The 27,913-nt window shown below is 45.0% G+C and overlaps 1 pseudogene; it reads right to left on the bottom strand.

Moving 5' to 3' along the window:
* Positions 1-445: 445 nt before the first annotated feature.
* Positions 446-27,913, bottom strand: LOC123120890 (B3 domain-containing protein Os03g0620400-like; annotated as a pseudogene).

Genomic DNA, 27,913 nt, shown 5'->3' with positions numbered 1-27,913 from the left:
CTACATCATCCATTGGAGGTGGATTTTTGGACCTCGAAGAGATGTAAGTTAGTTATTTTTGCATCTACATCATCTATTGAAGATGCTCTCAGTGAGTAAGCATTTCGACACTTTTAGTGCAGCTTGAGGCCTACATGTGGTACTCGACGTAGGATCGAGCCTCACCCAGTGTACATCTGTTTTTCCAACTCAAGCTCAAACCTCATTTTTTTATGCCTTTGAGAAGTTCAATAAATACACCTTCTCTCCATGCTCCCGCGTTCCTCTCTCGAGACTGAGAGACAACAAAACTCTTAATTCCTTAGCTCGAAAACAATCTAACATTCGTGTGTTAATTTCTTATGGACCGTCGAAAATCATCGGCTCAAAAATTCATGTCTTTTGAGATCATGCATGATTTGTCACTCTATGATTCATCAGGTGACCAATCTGCGGCGCCTCTGACTCAAGCTAGTGGTACTGCTCGCTGCGTATGGACCGCCATGGCAAGCCTCTCATCCTTCGCCGTTTCCAGCAGGCAGAGATCACCGACCTGCAGACGGTTGTCGGCGGTGAACTCACGCCACCCTCCCGAGGGGACTATCCGCCTGTGGCGCACCTCGACGCGCCATGCCTTGCTCCACCCGGCCTGACGGAGCATCAATGCTTGCTTCCCGTCTGCAAGATGACCATCTGCAGCAGCATGTTCCATGGTGCCCAAGTGCCCCAAGTCCTATAAAAAAAACTAGTTGCAACAGACATGACAACTAATCAATCAATTGAGCACTTACATATAAGGATGGATGAAGTGTGCATTTTTAGAACAGAGATTCATGGAATGCGCTATCTTACACCCTTTTGTGATTCAAGAAAATGTACACAAGCAAAGAGCTACATGGTCCTAGTGCAATGACTAAGAGGCAATCAAAGATCAAGGTTTTGTAACTTACTAGGGCAGAGCTCAAATTGGTCTGGTCAATGGCTGCCACATATATGGGTGCATGAGATTTGAGATCAGACGGCCTTTACCTTCTCTGCAACCACCTTCTCCTGCGCCTGGGTTAAACGGGCGCTGCTGCCTAGCACAACATATCCTGATCTTTCAGAACCATCTGATGTTCCTGCAGATAAGATATTTCACATCATTTAACGTGGCTTGCACGGTGTACCGTTACATGTTGTTCTTAACAGTGATAAGCCAAACATATATACCATCGACTCGTTAGTCCTTGACAGATGACGTCAAGGCAGCTTTCGTGCTAGTTCTACCAGTGTTTGAGCCAAGAACAACATCACCACCCTTGGATCTGCTGCCGCGTCTTGGTTTGGGAAGCAGATGAACCATCACCGTGAACCTTCTCCCCTCGCCCCTGTTAATTGGTTGGAGGAGGCAGATGTCCTCCTCGATGGCTGTCGCGACGAACTCTAGTCACCGCCCGTTGAGGACGTACCCGATGTTGCCTCGTCTGACATGCAAATGGGGATGCCACTTCTTCCCTCCTGGAGTGTAAGTGTGATGTTTTAGCTTTCGCTGGGAAAATGCGCAGCTGCATAATGATTCGCGATGACCTGGTTGTGCAGAGGAGATAAAAGAAAAAATCACAAGGATTTAATACAATGTCGACCAACTGAGCTAACTGTTTGTTCCTGGTTTCAGATATAAAGCAGGGAAACATGTATTGTTAATCTTATGGTCATGTAGTCCAGGTTTTTGTGATAACTATGCATATTTTCATCTATTGTGTACGTGCTACACAAAAACCACATCCACATTTGCGCCACGATGCAGGCCACTAATGATTTTCTGGAGAACTGTAATAAACAATTACAGCATGGATTTCATTGAGTAACAAGCTTTTTCTATAGGCTGGTCACAATCAGTTTGAATCATCCTTTTCTTAATATGAAGCTTGTAAACTCATCCTTTTCAATGTGCTCTGTACATGGAACAGAGTATATAATTGGTGGGGAAAATTAAGTGTACAGAGCAAATAGAAATGCTCTTGGAGCAGACCAAAGAATGTTCATGGGTAGTGGCGGGGCTATGCACAAGCAAAACTCAATGGCAAGCCCAACCTACAGCTAAAACAGTAGTTGTCGGGGCAAAGTTAGCTCAAAACGTAGATTTTTCAGGCTTCCCTTCAGCTTAACCAATTCTGGCCCACCCAAAAAATTGTGCGTAGCTCCGCCACTACATGGGACAACTGACGGTTTATTAGTTCACAAATTAAAATTATTCCGGAGAACGAATCAAAACTATTAGTTGGACAAATCAAAAGAACAAAAAAGAAATTGATTGGCTCCGTTTACATATCACGAATAAACAAACAGTAAAATCACCCAGTGCGGAATAGGAATTACCTGAGAGGCTTGTGGCCCATGGACATTGGTCTTCATCATTTGAACCACTAGCAACGGAATTTCAGGCTCAATTTCAGCAATAAGAGCATCAATTCCTACTTCATCTTCTTCATCAAGTCGGCACCTACTTGACAATGGCCCTGTTTGGATCATGGGGTTAGAGCTAGTTTGGGTTAGTTGGGGGCTTAAATAACCCAAAAGTATCCAAACAGGTAGGATTAGAGTGGGTTAGTTCCATCTAACCCAACTATCCCGGTGGAGAGGTGCTTATGTGAGTTAGAGTGGGTTAGAAAATACCTCTAACTCTAACTGTGTTAGAGTATCCAAACAGGGCCAATATATAGCAAACTTGAGAGGAAGTTTCCTCGTGATCAGACCGGATAGATCCATATTCAGATGGACTGTCTTGTCAATAATTTCAACAGTAAAATAAGACTGCGAAGAAGTAATTGCACTGTGGCATTTGTACTAGCAAAATTCAGCAGCTGAGGGTTAATTGTGTAGTATCATCCACGCACAGAGAGAGAGAGAGAGAGAGAGAGAGAGAGAGAGAGAGAGAGAGAGAGACAGAGAGAGACAGAGACAGAGAGAGGGCTGGTGAAACATCAACAGAATCTACAACTGTTTCTTGAACTTACCATGGTTTGAGCCAATATTAGTACTTCCAACTTTGCGAAGCAGATGGCCCATAAAGGTGAACCTTGTTGATCCAACCTCTGCCATTGGTTGAAAGAGGCAGAGATCGCCCTCCTTAACACGATTGTCACGGACATATTCATGCAAAGAAAGGTTGCGTCCCCTTCCATCGGGTCTAATGCAGAATTTGCATTGCCAAGCCTTGCTCTTCCCAGGCAGTTGAGAGTGACAAATTAATTCAGTTTTGTGTGGAAAGTATGCACGTGCATAATCCTTAGGTATTATACCTGATTAAAAGGAGTGAGTTGAAAAAAACCACCATATTTTAAATTCACTTTTGGATTTGCCACCACATTTCTTCTGCGCCTCAAAAATCTACCAGTTTCCTTACTATTTTTCTCAATAAACACTGATGATGGTTTGAAACGAATTAATCGAATTTCTGATATGCCAGGCCAGCTACTCAGGTCTACATGGCACTAAAAGTCAACATAAACGAAGTTGACTGTTCAGTTAAAAGGAGGGGCCACCTATCAGGGCCCAATCCACAAATCTCGTCCAACTCCTCCCAGCCAAGCGCCGCCACCTCGCGCACGGTCTGCCGACTCCGCCGGCCGGGCGCGTCGCCAGCGAGCCCGCCTCCGGCAGCCACACCCCCTTTCCCCTCGCCTTCTCTCTCCCTAGCGCCTCCTCCTCACACTGCACCCGCTCGCCCAACGGTTGCCGAGCAGAGGCGGCCACGGCTCGGCAGCAGCGCATGCCGCAGCGACAGATGGCCCCGCCATGGCCGGCTCTCGCCACCGCGCCGTTGGCTGCTGTGTCGGCCTTCTCGGGCCAGGGAAGATCGCGCCACTGTCCCCTCGCTTCCTGCTTCTGTGACACGCGCGGATGGTGTTGGGCTAGCCATGGCCGAGGTTGTGCATAGCCGAAGCTTGGTGGCGGCCATGGTGTCGTTCTTCAGAGCAGGGAGCAGGGGCTCGGTAGGGTGTGGCCTTGGACGAAGCTACGGTCTTGCTCAGCTCCAAGAACCGCCGGTCCTCTGCGCGCAAGCTGTTTGAAGATATGCCATAGAAAGAAATATGGTAGCAAGCTCTAGCAGATGGGTCCCACAACCAACTTGACGGTCAATGACGTTTGTGTTGACTTTTAGTGCCACGTGGACCTGGCCAGTGGGCCCAACATGTCAGAAATTGGTTTAATTTGTCTCAAATCAGTCATAAGTGTTTATTGCGAAAATTAGTAAGAAAATCGGTAGATTTTTGGGTCGCTCAAGGAATGTGGTGGCAAATCTGAAAGTGAACTTAGAATGTGGTGGTTTTTTGCAATTCACTCGATTAAAAGAGAGAGGATTGATATGATGTTGTGCGTAATCCTTGGATTGTCAATGACACAATGTTCATAATATACACATGATCATAGTTGTAAAGCGAGATGTGAATACAATGTTATTCAATTGTTTCATAAATATCCTTTAGAGGTTTGTTACAGTTAACGGTATCAGAAACAAATATATTTAGAGAGGTGTATGTAGCCGCAAGCGTTTAACAGTTCATACGGACTTCAAACCAAATGTACCAGATTAGGATAGTGGTTCACATTTGTCTTCTTCATCATCACCACAAGCATAGTGATTTCAGGTTGAATTTTCATGACACACATGTTGATTTCATCATCCTCTTCTTCTGTAAGATGGCATCACCCTGTTAAGACATAATCCAGCACCTGACGGTCATCTGTCTCAGTAGACTCGCCTTCGGACAGACTATCTTCTGCAGTAAAAAGATTGAAGAGAGATCAACATCTAGTAACTAAGCACTTGTCACCAAATAATACGAGTACACAACTGAACCTGATGATTCATCTGATGAAGAAGAATTTACTGAAAGAAATATGCCCTAGAGGCAATAATAAAGTTGTTATTTATATTTCCTTATATCATGATAAATGTTTATTATTCATGCTAGAATTGTATTAACCGGAAACTTAGTACATGTGTGAATACATAGACAAAACAGAATGTCCCTACTATGTCTCTACTTGACTAGGTCGTTAATTAAAGATGGTTATGTTTCCTGACCATAGACATGTGTTGTCATTTGGACAAGACCCATCTGTTAGCTTAGCATAATGATCGTTAAGTTTTATTGCTATTATTTTCTTCATGACTTATACATATTCCTCTGACTATGAGATTATGCAACTCCCGAATACCGGAGGAACACCTTGTGTGCTATCAAACGTCACAACGTAACTGGGGTGATTATAAAGATCCTCTACAGGTGTCTCCGAAGGTGTTTGTCGGGTTGGCATAGATCAAGATTAGGATTTGTCACTCCGAGTATTAGAGAGGTATCTCTGGGCCCTCTCGGTAATGCACATCACTATAAGCCTTGCAAGCAATGTGACTAATGAGTTAGTTGCGGGATGATGCATTACGGAACGAGTAAAGAGACTTGCCGGTAACGAGATTGAACTAGGTATGATGATACCGATGATCGAATCTCGGGCAAGTAACATATCGATGACAAAGGGAATAACGTATGTTGTTATTGCGGTTTGACCGATAAAGATCTTCGTAGACTATGTAGGAACCAATATGAGCATCCAGGTTCCACTGTTGGTTATTGACCGGAGATGTGTCTCGGTCATGTCTACATAGTTCTCGAACCCGTAGGGTCTGCACGCTTAACGTTCAATGACGATTTGTATTATGAGTTATGTGTTTTGGTGACCGAAGTTTGTTCGGAGTCCCGGATGAGATCACGGACATGACGATGAGTCTCGAAATAGTCGAGAGGTAAAGATTGATGTACGGAAGGTGGTATTCGGACATCGAAATGGTTTCGAGTGGTTCAAGTATTTTACCGGAGTACCGAGGGGTTACCGGAACCCCCGGGGGAAGTCATGGGCCTCATGGGCCATGGGAGAGAGAGAGGGGACAACCCACAAGGGGTGGCCGCCCCCCCAATGGGAGTCCGAATAGGACTAGGGGAGGGGCGGCGCGCCCTTTCCCTCTTTCCCTCTCCCTCTCCCACTCCTTCCTTTTCCCCTCCGATGAAGAAAGGAAGGGGGGGAGAATCCTACTAGGAGTGGAGTCCTAGTAGACTCCCCCCATGGCGCGCCCTTCTTGGCCGGCCGCCTACTCCTCCCCTCCTTTATATACGGGGGCAGGGGCACCCCATAGCACATCAGTTGTTCTCTTAGCCGTGTGCGGTGCCCCCCTCCACAGTTTACTCCTTCTGTCATAGTGTTGTAGTGCTTAGGCGAAGCCCTGCGCGGATCACATCACCATCACCGTCATCACGCCGTTGTGCTGACGGAACTCTCCCTCGACCCTCTGCTGGATCAAGAGTTCGAGGGAATTCGAGTTGAACGTGTGCTGAACTCGGAGGTGTCATACATTCGGTACTAGATCGGTTGGATCATGAAGACGTTCGACTACATCAACCGTGTTAACCTAACGCTTCCGCTTTCGGTCTACGAGGATACGTGGAAACACTCTTCCCCTCTCGTTGCTATGCATCTCCTAGATAGATCTTGCGTGATCGTAGGAATTTTTTTGAAATTGCAAGCTACGTTCCCCAACAGTGGTATCAGAGCCAGGTTTATGCGTAGATGATATGCACGAGTAGAACATAAAGAGTTGTGTGCGATAATAGTCATACTACTTACCACCAACGTCTTATTTTGATTCGGCGGTATTCTTGGATGAAGCGGCCCGGACCAACATTACATGACCACGTTCATGAGACTGGTTCTACTGACGTGCTTTGTACACAGATGGCTGGCGGGTGTCTGTTTCTCCAACTTTAGTTGAGTCGAATTTGACTATGGTCGGTCCTTGTTGAAAGTTAAAACAGCACACTTCATGAAAAATTATTGTGGTTTTGATGCGTAGGTAAGAACGGTTCTTGCTAGAAGCCCGTAGCAGCCACGTAAAACTCGCAACAACAAAGTAGAGGACGTCTAACTTGTTTTTGCAGGGCATGTTGTGATGTGATATGGTCAAGACATGATGCGATATAATTTATTGTATGACATGATCATGTTTTGTAAAAGTTATCGGCAACTACCAGGAGCTTTATGGTTGTCGCTTTATTGTATGAAATGCAATCTCCATGTAATTGCTTACTTTATCACTATGCGGCAGCAATAGTTGTAGAAGCAATAGTTGGCGAGACGACAACGACGCTACGATGGAGATCAAGGTGGCAAGCCGGTGACGATGGAGATCAAAGGCACAAGATGATGATGGCCATATCATGTCACATATTTTGATTGCATGTGATGTTTATCTTTTATACATCTTATTTTGCTTAGTACAGTGGTAGCATTATAAGATGATCCCTCGCTAAATTTTAAGGTATAAGTGTTCTCCCTGAGTATGCACCGTTGCTACAGTTCGTCGTGCCGAGACACCACATGATGATCGGGTGTGATAAGCTCTATGTTCACATACAACGGGTGCAATCCAGTTTTGCACGTGCAGAATACTCGGGTTAAACTTGACGAGCCTAGCATATGCAGATATGGGCTCGGAACACTGAGACCGAAAGGTCGAACGTGAATCATATAGTAGATATGATCAACATAGAGATGTTCACCATTGAAACTAATCCATCTCACGTGATGATCGGACATGGTTTAGTTGATATGGATCACGTGATCATTTAGATGACTAGAGGGATGTCTATCTAAGTGGGAGTTCTTAAGTAATATGATTAATTGAACTTTAATTTATCATGAACTTAGTCCTGATAGTTTTTGGATATCTATATTGTTGTAGATCAATGGCCCGTGCTACCATTCCCTTGAATTTTAATGCATTCCTAGAGAAAGCTAAGTTGAAAGATGATGGTAGCAACTACACGGACTGGGTCCGTAACTTGAGGATTATCCTCATTGCTGAACAGAAGAATTACGTCCTGAAAGCACCGCTAGGTGCAAGGCCTGCTGCAGGAGCCACTCTGGACATTATGAACGTCTGGCAAGCTAAATCTGATGACTACTCGATAGTTCAGTGTACCATGCTTTACGGCTTAGAATCGGAACTTCAAAGACGTTCTGAACGTCATGGAGCATATGAGATGTTCCAAGAGTTGAAGTTAATATTTCAAGCAGATGCCCGAGTTGAGGGATATGAAGTCTCCAACAAGTTCTATAGCTGCAAAATGGAGGAGAATAGTTCTATCAGTGAACACATACTCAGAATGTCTGGGTACCATAACCACTTGACTCAACTGAGAGTTAATCTTCCTAATGATAGTGTCATTGACAGAGTTCTTCAATCACTGCCACGAAGCTATAAAGGCTTCGTGATGATAACATGCAAGGGACGGAAAAGACAATTCCCGAGCTCTTCGCGATGCTAAAGGCTGCAGAGGTAGAAATCAAGAAGGAGCATCAAGTGTTGATGGTTAACAAGACCACTAGTTTCAAGAAAAAAGTGAAAGGGAAGAAGGAGAACTTCAAGAAGAATAGCAAGCAAGTTGCTGCTCCCGGGAAGAATCTCAAGTCTGGACCTAAGCCTGAAACTGAGTGCTTCTACTGCAAAGGGACTGGTCACTGGAAGCAGAACTGCCCCAAGTATTTGGTGGATAAGAAGGATGGCAAAGTGAAAGGTATATTTGATATACATGTTATTGGTGTGTACCTTACTAATGCTCGTAGTAGCGCCTGGGTATTTGATACTGGTTCTGTTTCTCATATTTGCAACTCAAAATAGGGGCTACGGATTAAACGAAGATTGGCTAAGGACGAGGTGACGATGCGCGTCGGAAATTGTTCCAAGGTCGATGTGATCGCCGTCGGCACGCTACCTCTACATCTACCTTCGTGATTAGTTTCAGACCTGAATAATTGTTATTTGGTGGCAGCGTTGAGCATGAAATTATATGTGAATCTTGTTTGATGCGAGACGGTTATTCATTTAAATCAGAGAATAATGGTTGTTCTATTTATATGAGTAATATCTTTTATGGTCATGCACCCTTGATGAGTGGTCTATTTTTGTTGAATCTCGTTTGTAGTGATACACATTGAAAGATCGTGGATGTCGCCTAGAGGGGGGGTGAATAGGCGATTTAAAATAATTACGGTTTATGCTTGAACAAATGCGGAATAAACCTAGCGGTTAATTTGTCAAGCACAAAACCTACAACAACTAGGCTCACCAATGTGCACCAACAACTTACGCTAAGCAAGATAAACTAATAGGTGATAGCGAGATATATGACAAGAAACAATAGGACTATCACAAAGTAAAGTGCATAAGTAAAGGGCTTGGGTAAGAGATAACCGAGGCACGCGGAGACGATGATGTATCCCGAAGTTCACACCCTTGCGGATGCTAATCTCCGTTTGGAGTGGTGTGGAGGCACAATGCTCCCCAAGAAGCCACTAGGGCCACCGTAATCTCCTCACGCCCTCGCAAAATGCAAGATGTCGTGATTCCACTAAGGGGCCCTTAAGGGCGGTCACCGAACCCGTACAAATGGCAACCCTTGGGGGCGGTCACCGAACCCGTGTACTTTGGCAACCCTTGGGGGCGGCCATCGGTACCCGTCAAATTGCTCGGGGCGATCTCCACAACCTAATTGGAGACCCCGACGCTTTCCCGGAGCTTTGCACCACAATGATTGAGCTCCGAACACTACCAACCGTCTAGGGCGCCCAAGCACCCAAGAGGAACAAGCTCAAGGGTACCAAGCACCCAAGAGTAATAAGCTTCTCAACTTGTAACTTCCACGTATCACAGTGGAGAACTCAAGCCGATGCACCAAATGCAATGGCAAGGAGAACACCAAGAGCTCCAAGATCTAGATCCAAGGGGTTCCCCTCACATAGAGAAGAAAGAGATTGGTGGAAATGTGGATCTAGATCTCCTGTCTCCTTTCTCCCCAAAACTAGCAAGAATCCATGGAGGGTTGAGAGATAGCAAGCTCGAAGAAGGCCAACAATGGGGAAAGAACATGATCTCAAAGGATAAGGTTCATTGGGGAAGAAGACCCCCTTTTATAGGTGGGGAAAATCCAACCGTTATGCTCACAGCCCGCACAGAGCGGTACTACCGCTCGTCCTCACGGTACTACCGCTAGGGGTAGCGGTACTACCTCAAAGGGTAGCGGTACTACTGCTTGTGAGCGGTACTAAAAAATACATCCGTGCCTACCACCGCTGGACTTGTGACGAGTTTTTGGTCCGGAGCGGAAGTAGCCACGGAAGTAGCCGCGGTAGTACTGCTCCAAGCGGTAGTACCGCTACCAAGAGCGGTAGTAAAAAATTACGTCCCCTCCAAGCGGTAGTACCGCTCCCACGAGCGGTAGTACCTCTCCCAAGAGCGGTAGTAAAAAATTACATCCCCTCCAAGCGGTAGTACCGCTCCCACAAGCGGTAGTACCGCTGCAGCTTTTATAAGGACACCAAAACTGACACAACTTCTCCAAACGGACTCCGAATTCAACAAAACCAAGTTTGTTGAAAAACTAGCGACAAGGGCTAACACAATCTTGATATAAATACCAATAAGAAGCAAATTAGAAAAGTCCCATAAGAAAATGCTGAGAACCCTTCCTCGAATAAGATCGGTAAAACCTCCAACACCGAAAACGCAATAGAAGAAGCATGTGAACTCCGTTTTCGATGAACTCGAGCTTGTCAAGAAGATGACCATAAGCTCCAAATCTCACTAGGAGAAAACCAAACAAGAACCAAGAAACATGATGCAAGCATGCAATGGTTTGAGCTCTCTACGAACGATACAATCAAGCTACTCACTTGAGAGCCCCCCTTGATAGTACGGCAAACGATCCTATAAACCGGTCTCCAAACTACCACCATGTGACCGGTAAAATAGAGAACCTATCAAGGACAAACCTTTGCCTTGCACAAAGTCCACTTGAGCTAGATGTAGACGATCTTGACTTCCTCAAGTAGGACCACCTTTGTTGATTGCGTTGGCTCGGTGAAGACTAGTAGATTGCTCCCCCATACTCCATTATGGGTGATCCACTTTTCGGCACATCTTCACAAGTCCGTTGTCACCACAATGGACAGAAATATTCAAGCACTTGATCTCTTCGTGATTCATCGCTTGAACGTGCACACCGCAACCTAACCCCAGAAAGAACTCTCACGAAGAACATGGGTTAGTACACAAAGCGTAATGGACAATGCTTACCATACCATGGGATCACTTGATCCCTCTCGGTACATCTTCTATGCTTTGTGATTTGATCAACTTGATTCACTCTTGACTTAGTCTTGATCAACCTTGAACCTTTCCAACTCTCTTCATTTGGATGATGCCTTGAAGGTAAGCATGAATGATCACACAATCTTCTTTTTCAAGACATGCTTGCAATAAACTCAACTCTCATATGACCAATCTTTGGATAATTCCTTAATAGCACCTTGGTCAACACATAAACTCCTTGAAACCAACACATGGACTTCAAGAAGTGCCTATGGACAAATCCTTCAAATATAACTCAATGCAACCATTAGTCCATAGAGAATGTCATCAATTACCAAAACCACACATGGGGGCACCGCATGTCCTTTCAATCTCCCCCATTTTGGTAATTGATGACAATCACTTTCAAGAGAGTTTATATAAGGAATTATGGATCACCATGCAATGCAACAACCAATAATGCATGCGAATGTGATGCAAATGCTAAGGAAACAAAAACCAAAGCTTCTCCACAAAACTCTCTGAAACTTCTCCCCCATTGGCATCGATTGGCAAAATGGGCAAAAAGCTTAGAAGGCCAATATAAATGGTGGTCCTCCATAAATTGTGTATTTCTCAACAAGAGAGTGGAATGCAATACACATATCCAAAGGTAAATACTTGGAGGAACACAAACTATATTGAGGCACAAAGATTGCTAAAGAAGGTATGCCACAAAGACATAACAAAGAGAGACACAAGCAATCAAAAGATACCAATTGAAGCAAGCAATCAAAGGATATCAATTGAACCAACTAGACCAAAGATCCTACGATCCACATGGATAAAGGATATTATGATATGAGCGAAGGAGTGTTCTAAAGAAACTAGAGAAGCTCCCCATGGTTTGTGCACACATAAGAATTTTTGTATTTGAATACAAAGTGCACAAAATAGGATCATAGCTCCCCCAAAATCAATAGAAACTTACAACAAGTGCAAGTGTTCATATAGGAAACAAAGCCTAGCACTTGCAACAAAAAAATGGTTGAGCAATCATGTAAAAGAGGCAACTAAGAATAGGCTCAACCAAAATGATGTGTGTGAGTCATGGCAAAGCACTTGAGAGGACTAAAATAAGCATGAGCTTTAAGCATCAACATAGTGTTGGATAAATGAGTACACGGTGCATGACATGTCCTCCCCACACACACCCAACTAGCAAATGTGCTCTCAAGCTCACTAAAATGATAACAACAAAGCTTGCGACAACCCATGGTAAAGATAGAAGATGAAGGCCTCATCAAGTCGAGTGATACCAATTAAGATGGCAAAAGCCTCGTAAAGATAAGCATGAGGAAAATAATCTTCACCACACAAGAGTGCATCAAGATGCAACGAGATATGACCCACACTCATGGCACACACTTTCACGGAGCCACCAAAGAAATAACATAAGAAAGACAAGGTGGACGTGAAAGAAAGGATATCATCTAGATATGCAACTTCTCCCAAGTGTATAAGATTCTAGGTGGACAAAATCATGATGATATATATCTACAAAGAAGGATATACACCCGAAATAGTTACAACACGAAGGAACAAGATATCCAAAAGGAAGTCATACATATAGCAATAAGACATTTGCTTGGAAGCATAGCATATGGCTAGATATGGTCTTATTGTATATAAATGAATTCCTACCACACAACCATCAAAGACATCACAACTAGCAACATGAGATTATCGTTGAGATGCTTTGAGAAAGGAAACAAGTATCACAAGATGGAATGCATAGCATGCCAAGATGCAACCTACACAAGGTTGAATGCAAGAAAATAATGCATGAAAAGATACTTGTTACCGAGATATCATTGGAAGGATGTAGAAGAAACCAATTGAAGGTAGTAGATAGTAGTTCATTGAGCATCCTACATTGACTCCAATAAGCTCATGGTGACACCACCTTCCTTGTGAGTGAGCCGAGCATCCAATGTATCTCCAATTGTTCCTAGAACAACAACACAAACAAAATGGTACCCAACCTCATTGGGACCAAAGAGTTAGAGAACCAACAATACATAGGACAAACTCCACATAAATATGTGCATATAGATATGAAAACGAATTTCATGCACATCTCATCCAATTTGAGACTTGATGGAGTTTCCCCTATATATTGGGTCAAAGAAAGAAAGCATGCCAAAGAGACTACATGAAGTTAATATGCATGCTCAATACTTTCAAGAACCGATACCAATTGACAAAGAAATACCAAGTGTAGAAAAGATACCAAAAGAATAAATCAACACTTGGAGGATATCCATAACAGATACATCGAGGAATGAGATATCCATTGATACATACTAAATAAAAGATATCAAACTCCCAAAAGAGAGGATGGTTCCAAACAAACCAAGCTCTCTACAAAGTTTCATGATGGCACAAAGTACCAAAAAGAAAACGGCTTGCCTTCCACTAACACACACTTGATAAGGATCACAAGATGAGTGTTTAATAGAAAATAGGACAGCTCCCCCAAGCATTTTGCATTATAGAGAATTTGAATTTGAATACAAAAGGCACACGATGTGATCACAACTTTCACTATATCTATACAAACACAAGACAAGCTCAAGGAAATACCAAGATCCACAAGTGGTATGGAATACAATGGGAGTTGACATAATCCTAGGCAAGAGATAAGGCAAATAAAAGCAAAGGCCAATGTAAAGATGATCAATAATTTATACCACATATAAGTGAGTACCAATTGTCAAAAGACAAGAAGTATTTGGAAATAATTTCCGTTGGTAGATAACAAGGATATCAAACATCATCTTCACACCACACACAAGCAAATTGCAACTTGTAGAGCTAACATGCCACCTAGGAACAAGATAATTTACAATATCAATTCTAGGTGACAATATCTCAAATGTACACATTTTCTAGGCTTGTAATATGCACATAGCATATTACTCCCCCATAATGTGATACCAGTAAAAACTTGACAAGAGGCAACAAGAGGATCCAACAAGAGATAATTAATGGACTATTTAGAATTTGAATTTCTCATGAGAGGACATAGCACATAGCGACTAGATAATCTTGCAATATCAATACTAGATGGTATTCCTCATGTACACACATTTATAGGATTGTGAGGTGTACAAAGCACATAACTCCCCCATAATGGGATATTCCATTATCTCTCACAAGAGCCAACTAAGATACAAACAAGACGCATAAAGACTCAACGTACGACACACATGATGTGCAAACCAACACACACATACTTGATTACTCAAGATAAGCAATTGGAGGCACAACATATACAAACACATGCAAGGAAAAAAAACAAAAACATGCAAAGGGGCAAGTAACTTTCAATGTAAACAATTTAAGTACAAGTTACCGGAAGGAGGCACATTGGATATAGTATAGAAACTTGATAACCCAATTAACTTGGCTTGAGACAATAAGAATGATGAAGTCCCCTTAATTCTTCATAATTTAGCCAAGTCTCCAATGCCCTCCAACAACACATATTGATCAAGTTTGAGCTAGTTGGCCCCCAACCAAGTTGGGTCCTAAGAGATTAGTCACAATAGGATTGGCTACTCAAATGGTTCTTTTCTTGACACCACTTTGAGTACCAACAACTTTGGCAAACACATTGCCAACCTTATCCTTCCCAAGAGAATAGATGTCATCAATAATAATTGGGTTGGATAAGTTACCACTAGTGCATGAAGAAGCGAGGTGACCTTTCTCACGACATAGGTAGCAATGTCTACTCTTCACTTTCTTCTCACTTGATTTCTCAACTTGAGAAGCATTAGCTTGAGTTTTATTGGGAAGAGACCTTTCTTCAACTTGAGGTTGAGCATGAGAGTGAACTTGTGGCCGCTTCCCTTGTTGCTTGTCACTAATGGGCTTCTTCTTCAATGGACAAGATCTAACATGATGCCCTTCTACTTTGCACTTGAAGCAAACAATCTTGGCCGAATTCTTGACTTGTTCTTGGCCCTTCTTTTTGTTCATCTTGGACTTGTTCTTCTTATTGGAGTTGAATCCAAGTCCACCTTTGTCATTGGGGGATTTTTGCACACTCAAGATATTGTTGAGTGTGGATTTCCCTTCATGACTCTTTTCCAAGTCTTTCTTCAAAGAAGTGACATGGGCCTTGAGCTCTTTGATTCCCTCTACATGGTTAGTCTCACCACAAGTACTAGAGGAAGTATAAGCTTCATCGTTAGAGCAACAAGGCAAGGAAAGCAATTCATCACAAGATGTACCAACATTGTGAGTAGATGAATTACAAGGACTAGCACATGGTAATATAGTATTTTGACTAGAAGTGGTGCTAGTATCCACACGAGGCTCACTAGATGTTACCTTAGCAATCATGGCCTCATGAGCTATCTTTAGCACATTATGGGATACTAGAATATCATCATGAGAGCTTGAGAGCTTTTCATGACTTTCTTCCAATTTCCCATAATTGCTAGATAGCACCTCAAGTTGAGCCCGTAGCTCAACATTCTCCTTCAAAATGGATGCTTCACAAGTAATAGAGTTATTAGCACAAGCATCATAATTTACAACAATAGGAGAGGACAACTTGGAAAGGTCTTTTAAATAAGAAGCTTCAAGTTGAGCATGAGACTCAGTGAGTTTGATGAGCTCACCCTTAACGACCCTTGAGCCATTTTCGAGGTGCTCAAAATCCTCAAGGAGTCTAGCATGAGCAACTTCAAGCTTAGCATTTTTAGTTTTAAAAAAATTGGCCACCTCAAGAGCTCTATCATGAGATTCCTTCACTCTAGATAATTCTAGAGCAAAAGTCTCCTCAAGAGATTCCTTGGTGGTTTGTTCAAGTTCAAGAGCTTGAGAGAGGTCCGCGATCTCATTAGTGTAATCACGCTCATGACCTTCCATTTTATCAATGGTGACCTCATGCTCCTCGAGATGAGATTCCAACTCCTCAATGTATTTCTTGCCCTCAATGGAAATAGACATGATTTCCATCAAGTTGGAACGAGCAATTTTATTCTTATGAAGAGCTTTAAATATCATTTCTCCCTTAATTTTTAAGGAAGCAAAATTATCATTCTCTTCTCATTATCCTCATCATCATTAGCATTAACATCATCATCAAGAGACATATTGGGGTTCAAAGTAGGAGATACCTTTGAAGCCTTAGCCATAAGGCAAAAAGCAATAGATGATGATGTAGGATCCCTTGAAGCAACGTTGAAGACCACATCTGGTTCCATGGAGTGTTGGGTTTCCTCTACATTGTTAGCACAACAACTCGAGGAGATACATGCATTTTTATCATGGCAACAAGATATAGCAAGCATATCATCATGAGATTTAGTCAAGCAATTTCTAAATGATATGCATGAGAAACATGTAAGGTGCACGAAGTGTTAAAGTCCAAAGATGGAGCATTGCAATAAGATAGTGATGAAGAGTCATTAACGATAAGCACACTATCATCATTGCAGTGACCAATGATACGTCCATTTTGCATCATGCTTTTATATCAATATTTATTGCATTATGGACTGTTATTACACGTTATGTCACATTACTTATGCCTATTCTCTCTTATTTTACAAGGTTTATATGAAGAGGGAGAATGCCAGCAGCTGGAGTTCTGGGCTGGAAAAGGAGCAAATATTAGAGACCTATTCTACACAGCTCAAAAAGTACTGAAACTTCAGGGAGGCAATTTTTGGAATTAATAAAAAATACTGGAGAAAGAATTAACCAGAGGGGGCCCACACCCTGGCCACGAGGGTGGGGGGTGTGCCCCCTGCCTCGTGGGCCCCCTGGCAGGCCTCCGGTGCCCATCTTCTGCTATATAAAGTCTTTTACCCTGGAAAAAATCATAAGCAAGCTTTCGGGAAGAAACACCGCCGCCACGAGGCGGAACCTTGGCGGAACCAATCTAGGGCTCCGGCGGAGCTGTTCTGCCAGGGAAACTTCCCTCTGGGAGGGGGAAATCATCGCCATCGTCATCACCAACGATCCTCTCATCGGGAGGGGGTCAATCTCCATCAACACCTTCACTAGCACCATCTCCTCTAAAACCCTAGTTCATCTCTTGTATCCAATCTTTGTCCTAAAGCCTCAGATTGGTACCTATGGGTTGCTAGTAGTGTTTATTACTCCTTGTAGTTGATGCTAGTTGGTTTATTCGATGGAAGATCATATGTTCAGATCCATTATGCATATTAATACCCCTCTGATTATGAACATTAATATGCTTTGTGAGTAGTTACGTTTGTTCCTGAGGACATGGGAGAAGTCTTGCTATAAGTAGTCATGTGAATTTGGTATTCGTTCAATATTTTGATGAGATGTATGTTGTCTTTCCTCTAGTGGTGTTATGTGAACGTCGACTACATGACACTTCACCATTATTTGGGCCTAGAGGAAGGCATTGGGAAGTAATAAGTAGATTATGGGTTGCTAGAGTGACAGAAGCTTAAACCCTAGTTTATGAGTTGCTTCGTAAGGGGATGATTTGGATCCATATGTTTCATGCTATGGTTGGGTTTACATTAGTACTTCTTTTGTAGTTGTGGATGCTTGCAATAGGGGTTAATCATAAGTGGGATGCTTGTCCAAGAAAGGGCAGCACCCAAGCACCGGTCCACCCACATACCAAAATATCAAAGTAACGAACGCGAATTATATGAGCGTGATGAAAACTAGCTTGATGATAATTCCCATATGTCCTCGGGAGCGCTTTTTTCTATATAAGAGTTTGTCTGGGCTTGTCCTTTGCTACAAAAAGGATTGGGCCATCTTGATGCACCTTATTTACTTTCATTACTTGTTGCCCGTTACAAATTACCTTATCACAAAACTATCTGTTACTGATAATTTCAGTGCTTGCAGAGAATACCTTACTGAAAACTGCTTGTCATTTCCTTCTGCTCCTCGTTGGGTTCGACACTCTTACTTATCGAAAGGACTACGATAGATCCCCTATACTTGTGGGTCATCAACCAACACTACTCACCATAACATTACCTTGTGGCAATCCACATGTAGGTGAAGTAGAAGAAGTTGAGAAGGCAACACGGCCGGAGGTGGAGGGAGAACAATTATTCCCACAAATCTTGGACACACCATATTTATCTTGCAGCTTTGTCCACAACTCATGAGCATCCCGGAACAGCATGAGTTGAAATATAACTACATTGCTCAAAGCATCGAAAATCACATTAGAAGCTTGAGCATTGAGATAAGAGTTTTTCTCATCCTCTAAAGATAATCTTTGGGGATCCTTTGGAGGAGAAAAACCCATATCTACAATTCGCTCTAAATTTGGGTCCATGAACCTAAAGAGATTAAGCATGCGAGTTACCCAAACATCCAAATTTGTGCCATCGAAACTAAGAGTGTCAGAGAATCCTAATCCCATAGTCGACATCTTTACACTCTAGGCGGTTAAGCCTAACAAAGAGAGACGAGGCTCTGATACCAATTGAAAGATCGTGGATCTCGCCTAGAGGGGGGTGAATGGGCGATTTAGAATAATTACGGTTTATGCTTGCACAAATGCGGAATAAACCTAGCGGTTAATTTGTCAAGCACAAAAACTACAACAACTAGGCTCACCAATGTGCACCAACAACTTACGCTAAGCAAGATAAACTAATAGGTGATAGCGAGATATATGACAAGAAACAATACGGCTATCACAAAGTAAAGTGCATAAGTAAAGGGCTCGGGTAAGAGATAACCGAGGCACGCGGAGACGATGATGTATCCCGAAGTTCACACCCTTGCGGATGCTAAGCTCTGTTTGGAGCGGTGTGGTGGCACAATGCTCCCCAAGAAGCCACTAGGGCCACCGTAATCTCCTCACGCCCTCGCACAATGCAGGATGCCGTGATTCCACTAAGGGACCCTTGAGGGTGGTCACCGATCCCGTACAAATGGCCACCCTTGGGAACCGTACACTTTGGCAACCCTTGGGGGCGGTCACCGGTACCCGTCAAATTGCTCGGGGCGATCTCCACAACCTAATTAGAGACCCCGACGCTTGCCCGGAGCTTTTCACCACAATGATTGAGCTCTGAACACCACCAACCGTCTAGGGTTCCCAAGCACCCAAGACGAACAAGCTCAAGGGTACCAAGCACCCAAGAGTAATAAGCTTCTCAACTTGTAATTTCCACGTATCACCGTGGAGAACTCAAACCGATGCACCAAATGCAATGGCAAGGGCACACGGAGTGCCCAAGTCCTTCTCTCCCAAATCCCACCAAAGCAACTAATGCTAGGGAGGAAAATGAGAGGAAGAACAAGAAGGAGAACACCAAGAGCTCCAAGATCTAGATCCAAGGGGTTCCCCTCACACAGAGGAGAAAGAGATTGGTGGAAATGTGGATCTAGATGTCCTCTCTCCTTTCCCCCCAAAACTAGCAAGAATCCATGGAGGGATTGAGAGATAGCATGCTCGAAGAAGGCCAACAATGGGGGAAGAACACGAGCTCAAAGGATAAGGTTCATTGGGGAAGAAGACCCCCTTTTATAGGTGGGGGAAAATCCAACCGTTATGCTCACAGCCCGCACAGAGCGGTACTACCGCTCGTCCTCACGGTACTACCGCTAGGGGTAGCGGTACTACCTCAAAGGGTAGCGGTACTACTGCTTGTGAGCGGTACTAAAAAAATACATCCGTGCCTACCACCGCTGGCCTTGTGATGAGTTTTTGGTCCGGAGCGGAAGTAGCCATGGAAGTAGCCGCGGTAGTACTGCTCCAAGTGGTAGTACCGCTCCCAAAAGCGGTAGTAAAAAATTACATCCCCTCCAAGCGGTAGTACCGCTCCCATGAGTGGTAGTACCGCTGCAGCTATTATCAGGACACCAAAACTGACACAACTTCTGCAAACGGACTCCGAATTCAACGAAAGCAAGTTTGTTGGAAAGCTAGCGACAAGGGCTAACACAACCTTGATAGAAATGCCAATAAGAAGCAAATTAGAAAAGTCCCATAAGAAAATGGTGAGAACCCTTCCTCGAATAAGACCGGTAAAACCTCCAACACCGAAAACGCAAGAGAAGAAGGATGTGAACTCAGTTTTCGATGATCTCGAGCTTGTCAAGATGATGACCATAAGCTCCAAATCTCACTAGGAGAAAACCAAACAAGAACCAAGAAACATGATGCAAGCATGCAATGGTTTTAGCTTTCTACGAACGATACAATCAAGCTACTCACTTGAGAGCCCCCCTTGATAGTACGGCAAACGATCCTATAACCCGGTCTCCAAACTACCAACATGAGACCGGTAAAATAGAGAACCTATCAAGGCCAAACATTTGCCTTGCACAAAGACCACTTGAGCTAGATGTAGACGATCTTGACTTCCTCAAGTAGGACCACCTTTCTTGATTGCGTTGGCTCGGTGAAGACTAGTAGATTGCTCCCCCATACTCCTTTATGGGTGAGCTACTTTTCAGCACATCTTCACATGTCTGTTCTCAGCACAATGTACGACAATATTCAAGCACTTGATCTCTTCGTGATGCATCACTTGAACGTGCACACCGCAACCTAACCCCACAAAGAACTGTCACAAAGAACATGGGTTAGTACACAAAGCGTAATGGACAATGCTTACCATACCATGGGATCACTCGATCCCTCTCGGTACATCTTCTATGCTTTGTGATTTGATCAACTTGATTCACTCTTGACTTAGTCTTGATCAACCTTGAACCTTTCCAACTCTCTTCATTTGGATGATGCCTTGAAGGTAAGCATGAATGATCACACAATCTTCTTTTTCAAGACATGCTTGCAATAAGCTCAACTCTCACATCACCAATCTTTGGATAATTCCTTAATAGAACCTTGGTCAACACATAAACTCCTTGAAACCAACACATGGACTTCAAGAAGTGCCTATGGACAAATCCTTCAAATATAACTCAATGCAACCATTAGTCCATAGAGAATGTCATCAATTACCAAAACCACACATGGGGGCACCGCATGTCCTTCCACACATATTCATAATATTGAATCCACAAAATGCAAGTTAATAATCATAGTGCAACTTATTTGTGGCACTGCTGTTTAGGTCATATTGGTGTAAAGCGCATGAAGAAACTCCATGCTGATGGGCTTTTGGAATCACTTAATTATGAACCACTTGATGCTTGCGAACCATGCCTCATGGGCAAGATGACTAAGACTCCGTTCTCCGAAACAATGGAGCGAGCAACTGACTTATTGGAAACAATAGATACTGATGTATGCGGTCCGATGAGTGTTGAGGCTCGTGGTGGGTATCGTTATTTTCTGACCTTCACAGATGATTTTAGCAGATATGGGTATATCTACTTAATAAAACATAAGTCTGAAACATTTGAAAAGTTCAACGAATTTCAGAGTGAAGTGGAAAATCATCGTAACAAGAAAATAAAGTTCTACGATCTGATCGCGGAGGCGAATATTTGAGTTACGAGTTTTGTCCTCATTTGAAACAATGTGGAATAGTTTCACAACTCACGCCACCTGGAACACCACAGCGTAATGGTGTTTCCGAACGTCGTAACCGTACTTTATTAGATATGGTGCGATCTATGATGTCTCTTGCCGATTTACCACTATCATTTTGGGGTTATGCTTTAGAGACGGCTGCATTCACGTTAAATAGGGCACCATCTGAATCCGTTGAGACGACACCATATGAACTATGGTTTGGCAAGAAACCTAAGCTGTCGTTTCTTAAAGTTTGGGGTTGTGATGCTTATGTGAAAAAGCTTCAACCTGATAAGCTCGAACCCAAATCGGAGAAGTGCGTCTTCATAGGATACCCAAAAGAAACGGTTGGGTAAACCTTCTATCACAGATCCGAAGGCAAGAAATTTGTTGCTAAGAATGGATCCTTTCTAGACAAGGAGTTTCTCTTGAAAGAAGTGAGTGGGAGGAAAGTAGAACTTGATGAGGTAGTTGTACTTTCAAAACAGAGTGTCCGTAGTATGCCTCTACTTGACTAGCTCGTTAATCAAAGATGGTCATGTTTCTTGACAATAGACATGTGTTGTCATTTGATGAACGAGATCAAATCATTAGAGAATGATGTGATGGACAAGACCCATCCGTTAGCTTAGCATAATGATCGTTAAGTTTTATTGCTATTGCTTTCTTCATGACTTATACATATTCCTCTGACTATGCGATTACGCAACTCCCGAATACCGGAGGAACACCTTGTGTTCTATCAAACATCACAACGTAACTGGGTGATTATAAAGATTCTCTATAGGTGTCTCTGAAGGTGTTTGTTGGGTTCGCATAGATCAAGATTAGGATTTGTCACTCCGAGTATCGGAGAGGTATCTTGGGCCCTCTCGGTAATGCACATCACTATAAGCCTTGCAAGCAATGTGACTAATGAGTTAGTTGCGGGATGATGCATTACAGAACGAGTAAAGAGACTTGTCGGTAACGAGATTGCACTAGGTATGATGATACCGATGATCGAATCTAGGGCAAGTAACATACCGATGACAAAGGGAATAACGTACATTGTTATTGCGGTTTGACCGATAAAGATGTTCGTAGAATATCTAGGAACCAATATGAGCATCCAAGTTCCGCTGTTGGTTATTGACCGGAGATGTGTCTCGGTCATGTTTACATAGTTCTCGAACCCGTAGGGTCCGCACGCTTAACGTTTGAGGACGATTTGTATTATGAGTTATGTGTTTTGGTGACCAAAGTTTGTTCGGAGTCCCGGATGAGATCAGGGACATAACGAGGAGTCTCGAAATAGTCGAGAGGTAAAGATTGATATATTGGAAGGTGGTATTCGGACATCGGAATGGTTTCGAGTGGTTCGGGTATTTTACCGGAGTACCGAGGGGTTACCGGAACCCCCAAGGGGAAGTCATGGGCCTCATGGGCCACGGGAGAGAGAGGGGATAGCCCACAAGGGGTGCCCCCCACCCATGGGAGTTCAAATAGGACTAGGGGAGGGGGCGGCGCCCCCTTTCCCTCTTTCCTTCTCCCTCTCCCACTCCTTCCTTTTCCCTCTGATGAAGAAAGGAAAAGGGGGGGGGGGGGGCAAATCCTACTAGGATTGGAGTCCTAGTAGGACTCCCCCACATGGCGCGCCCCTCTTGGCCGGCCGCCTCCTCCTCCCCTCCTTTATATACAGGGGCAGGGGGCACCCCATAGCACATCAGTTATTCTCTTAGCCGTGTGCGGTGCCCCCTCCACAGTTTACTCCTTCGGTCATAGCGTCGTAGTGCTTAGGAGAAGCCCTGCGCAGATCACATCACCATCACCGTCACCCCGCCGTCGTGCTGACGGAACTCTCCCTCGACCCTCTACTGGATCAAGAGTTCGAGGGACGTCATCGATCTGAACGTCTGCTGAACTCGGAGGTGTCGTATGTTCGGTACTAGATCAGTTGGATCGTGAAGACGTTTGACTACATCAACCGCGTTAACCTAATGCTTCCGCTTTCGGTCTACGAGGGTACGTGGACACACTCTCCCCCTCTCGCTGCTATGCATCTCCTAGATAGATCTTGCATAATCGTAGGAAAATATTTGAAATTGCATGCTATGTTCCCCAACATTTACTGCAGGCGTCTTTCCCGATTTGTTACCATCTGAATCTAAAGCGCCATCAAAGGAACTGCTCGAAATATCAACACAATATGTGCTCGCTTTTTCGACATGGGTAGAATTTTTCGCCCCGGCAGGACACGAGATCATCTCCTCACCATGGGAATCAAAGATGGCCTTGAAGCAGGAGATTCCAAGGTTACAGAACATCAAGTAACAGTTTTGTAGTATCTGATTGGCATGAACAAACGCCTCCCAGCCAGACTACAGGACTGATCTGTTCATCTTCTTGGCAACTCCAACAACATACATCTGAACGTTAGGGAATGTATCAGGTGCACCAAATGCCATAGAATGGTTTAAAAAATCTGGAAAAAAATCTAGCACGTTAACGCAACATCAATGTATGATGTCACAAAACTTTATGTAAAAATTTGAAATATCTTTGAAGATACAAAAATGACAAATTTGACATCAGTGTGTTAATGGGCCAAATCTAACGCCCAAGTTATGTTCTGTACTATTCAGTATTGAATTTGTCATTTTTTTAGTTATGTTTCAAATTTTGACTTGAAATTTTGTGACAACCTACATTAATGTTGTGTGAGTGTGCTATTTTTTTTGATTTTTTTGAATATTTTAAAAGAATAATATGAGTTCGGTGCACCGGTAGCACCACAAGCATCGGTGCACCAGATATTTTCCATGAACGTTAGGGGCTTCTAGTTGGATGGTCCCATGGTTTTCAATTTCAGTTTCAAAAAAATTTCAGCACCTACCGAAATCACCGATATTCGGTGATTTCGGTTTGCATTTCGGCCAATAGGCCGAAATATTAACCTGAATTCAATTAAATATTTGGTTATTTTCCAAAGTATTTTGGAAAATATTTGAATTGCTGTGTACAACTGAAATTGCTGAAATATTTTGGCCGTTAAGTACTTCAGTGTTTGCTGAAATTAGTGAAATTCATTGAATTTCATCGAAATCTCAATGAAAGTGAAAACCATGGCTCCCAGCGATTTTTCCTACGAAATGGTCAACAAGACGCTCCGGTGTGACCTGCAGCAAGCAACAGGAGTGGAAGAACCACGGCTCAAAACAAATCATGCAAACTCCAGAAGATGGAGAGGCAGCACACTGAACTAGGAATGAAAAAAAAAGTCAACATACCATGTTGTCTTCGAAGTTATCACGCATCTGCATGATGAACTTGACCCTACTCCTGTCCTGTTGCACTCACAAGGATTGCTCATCTCAACCGGGACCTTCCTGCAAGATGGACCGTATACATAATTATGGCAGATGGAAGTATATATTCAGACTTTTGCTTGCATAGCTGCATACAAAATTCACATTGATCCCAACATTACGGAAGGTTATTGATGCTGCTCTAAAAACTTTCTACTCCCTCCATTTATAAATATAAGTCTTTTTAAAGATTTCAATATGAACTACATGCGGATGTATATACGGAGCAAAGATACTGCTAAAATCCATACCATGTAAACAGAGATAAAAATTGACCCTGAAGTAACAAAGATACCGCTGCTGTTTTCGAAACACAAACAAAGCCAAGGAGGGAGAAGAAGAAGCTTACTGCATCTGTGGTGCTGCACGTACCCCTGCCTGCCGACCCAAGGGATTGAAATGGAACGGCAATGGACAGCCAAGAAGCTGCAACCCAGAGGTTGTCCAATTCAGCGTGCACTTCATGCATGCTTAATGGCTACTCTATTAGTGAAGGAATTTTCCACGACCATGTCCGTTACAATGTTAACCTTTCCACATTCCGTCGTGGGCATGTCACCAAGCACTTGGCGGGCAGACACGGCGAGCGAAACCATGATGGCCGCCAGTAGCAAAGGAACAACGCCAGCTGTCGGAATAATTGGCCACGGGTAGCCTCATCAGCCTCCCATGACGTTTCAAAACATCGGGGCGGCTGCCCCCACAAGATTCAAAGATCCAAGCACCACCTCCTCACGGCCGGCTAGTCCAAGCGGCCGGCTGCTAGGAGATGGCAAAGCCCAACGAGCGGCCACGAGGCGGGCCGGCTCCTAGCAGGCGGCCTCCAAAGAGGCTGGCTCCTAGCAGGCGGCCCTAGGCGTCCTTAAAGTCTGCATCCACATAAAGGCGATGAGACATGGCGTGGCTACAGCACGCCCTGCCACCCCCAAATCTAGGGCCAAGCGTGGCCACAGTGCGTCGTACCAGACGGAGATCTCCCGTCCGGCGCGGCACTGTTGTCACGCCGGACATGACATCACCCCTGTCAGAGGGAGCCATGCTCCCACGACGGGTTGTCGGTACGGCCCACAGACGGCGGGCCCACCAGTCCACGAGAAGCTAGAGAGCGTCCATCCCTGGCCAGTCGGCTCAAGAGAGGCCGGCTGATGACCAGGGGGCCCTCCCCCTCCTTGGGATTTGTGCATCATTAACCAGAAGAGACGGGGAGTGGCTACAGTGAACACCCACCAGGCGGCGGTATTGTAGCCGCGCCTCCCCCAACAAAGCATGCATCATTACCAGCACAGCTACAGTGTTGAGCAGCCAGCAAGACCCGCGAGCGGCGGGCACGGCCTCTCGACCAAGTACGAGACAGCCGGCGGGGCCAACGAGGCGGTGGGCCCCATCAGCCAACGGAGAAGCCGGCGACCAGAGACACTGACAGCCGGGTCCTACACCCGGCTAGATTACCTTTGTACCCCTGGGGGGTAGGCCTATATAAACCCCCCAGGGCACCCATGCAAAGGGTTCAGACTTTAGTCCATCTACACCCACATATAGAGAGAGGAAGCTAGGCTTAGGCTTGTTCTTCTCCCCCCTCTAGAGAAACAGCTCAAGGAGCAAGCATGTAGCCACCATTGTTGCTTGAGTAATCATGCGGAGACCCCGCAGAGCAGGACTAGGGGTGTTATCTCCTAGGAGAGCCCCGAACCTGGGTAAGATCCCCCGGCGGGCATGTTTGCGCCTTATCCCGTTTCCAGGCACCGGCGACGTATTATTAGCTCCCTCCATGATAAGACATCCTTTGGCATATGTCGGATGACACCCCCGACATTTGGCGCCCACCGTGGGGCTAGGTGCACCGTCGTCCGGAAATCTGTTCTGGACAGGAACCTTGTTCCTCCCTGGCGAGCGCAGCCAGCCTCGCACGCCTGATGGCGTTGACGCTGGCGCGCTGCATGGCGTTGAGCTTGCTAGTGCGGCAAGCTGCCTCGCTGACCTCATAGGCGAGATCCGCCTCCCCGACGACCCCGCGCCCGACGCGGGAGCAGCCAGCTCGACATCCTTGGCAAGCTCGACATCGCCAACGAGCCGGCCTCCGACCTGGAGTCGATCGGCTCCACCGACCCGATGCTTGTCGACTCCGACACGGCGTCACTCGACGTCTTCCCCACCAACGTGGTGATCATCGATGACCCGCTCCCTCGCGCCGACAGCGGCGGCAGTACCATCACGGAAGTGCTCATCATCAGTCACGACGGAGCCTCTGGTGGGGACGCCCAAGACCCACTCTAGGCGATGTTGCGAGATCTCTCTGCGCCCATTGCGGAAGATGCCGACGCCGAGACGCTAGAAGCCCGCCGCGTCTCGCTCGTCGAAAGCGCCAAGAAGTTGGCCACCATGAGACGCCTCTCAGAGGCCTACCAGCGCGAGATCGACCGCGCAGTTGGCGGCACGCCGGCTGCCGGCGGGCCCAGCCGCATTGTCACGGTCCGACAGCGTGGCGCTGCCGTCGCCAGCATTTTCGGGGTAGACCGCCCTGTCTATGCCACGCCCATGGAATACACACGAGCTGCCCAGGCGGCAGCAGACGAGCTGGACCACCTCGAGGGCGATGAGCGTCACTACATGATGGAGCGCGTTCAGCAGCTCATTGATGCGGCTGCCGCGCAGCAAGAAGCCGGCTGCCGCGCCGAAGAACCCGGTCGGCGGGATGACAACCCGCCCCCTCGCCGAGATCAAGGCGCGACCTCCCGGATGCCGACAGGCGGCGTCCGCGACAAGCGTGACAAGGAGCCGGCTGCAAGCCGCAGCCGCACACGCCTCACCATTGAGCGTGACCAAGATGGTCGCCCTCAAGCAGTGGAACGACAGGACAATTGTCCGCCTCCTCCTCCTTCTCGGAGGGAGAGGCAT

Source organism: Triticum aestivum, chromosome 5D (genome assembly GCF_018294505.1).
Source record: "Triticum aestivum cultivar Chinese Spring chromosome 5D, IWGSC CS RefSeq v2.1, whole genome shotgun sequence".
NCBI classification, from domain to species: Eukaryota; Viridiplantae; Streptophyta; class Magnoliopsida; order Poales; family Poaceae; genus Triticum; species Triticum aestivum.
The sequence above is the reverse complement of the archived record's forward strand: the minus strand, read 5'-3'. Positions and strand labels throughout refer to the sequence as shown.